Here is a 1271-nt window from a genome sequence, read left to right as displayed (position 1 = left end):
CCCCCCCCCCCCACCGCCTTTACGATTCGTTTTCGGTAGCTAACTGGCTATTTGGAGTTTTTAAGTAAACTGAATTTCACAGGGTGTCAAGAGAATGAAAGTCAGGCAATTTCGCTATGTTCTATAATTTTAGAAACAAAAAAGGAAATTAATTCTAACCAAGCCTTCTTGCGCAATTTTGTTACACTTTTTTAAAAATTTATACAATATATTTATACAATATTAATACAATTTTTTATTTTGAAAAATTGATTTTAAAAAATTCCAATAGATTTTAAATTATGTTTAAAATGGTCAATAAATAATCTGAAGATTTTAAGGCAATCTTTTTCATTTATCCGAATTTCAGAGAAAATCAGAAAAAATTTAAATAATTTTTAATGATTAGAAGTCCGACAAGATTAGAAACAGAATTTTTTCAAGATTGATAGGAAAAATTTTAATGACTTTTTATTTAAAAAATGCGCTTTATGAGAATATTAAAAAAGGTTTTTAAACCTGTGAAAGGATTTCCTAAAACTTAAAGAAGCCTTAGAAGATTTTAAAGCAAAATGTTTCAATTTATTAAGATATTAATAAATAGATCAAAATCGAGTAAATGCAAGAAATATTAACAAGAATTGAAGAGATTCAAATCGAATTTTAAACTTAAAGTCTGTGAGAAACTTAGATGTTTAAAGAATTCAAACATAAGCTTTAGAAACTTTGAAGAAATTCCGAAAGATTTCAAGGAGGTAAAACTATTTTTCTTAAAATTCCTGGGAAAAATATACAAGATTATGATTCAATTTTTTCACATCTTAAATTAAGGAACATAATTTTTATCAGGCATTCTTGTGCAATTTTCTTACACAATTTTTTAAATTATATGTTGGTTTAAAAATCGACTTTCAAATCTGAGTAAGTTTAAGAGATATTCAGAAATTTTGAAAGGATTCAAATGTAATTAAAACTTGTAAAGATTTTTCAAGTATTTTTTAAGTTTTCACAAAAATGAAAAAAAATGAGTTAAGGTTCCTAGAAATAATTAAAATAATTTTTTATTTCGAAAACTTATATTTAGGAAATTATTTTAAAGCATTTCAAAACATTCAAAAAGACGTCAAAAATTGTCAAAGTATCTGAAAAATTTTACAGGTTATTTTTTTTTTAATTTTGAAAAATAAAAAAAAATCAGGAAAAATTTGAATGATTTTTAATGATTAGAAGACCTGACAAGATTAGAAAAAAATTATTATTTTCCTAATTATCGTGTGAGTATTTTAAATGGT

The sequence above is a fragment of the Belonocnema kinseyi genome, chromosome 8 (genome assembly GCF_010883055.1).
Source record: "Belonocnema kinseyi isolate 2016_QV_RU_SX_M_011 chromosome 8, B_treatae_v1, whole genome shotgun sequence".
Taxonomy (NCBI): Eukaryota; Metazoa; Arthropoda; class Insecta; order Hymenoptera; family Cynipidae; genus Belonocnema; species Belonocnema kinseyi.
This window is presented reverse-complemented; position numbering follows the sequence as displayed.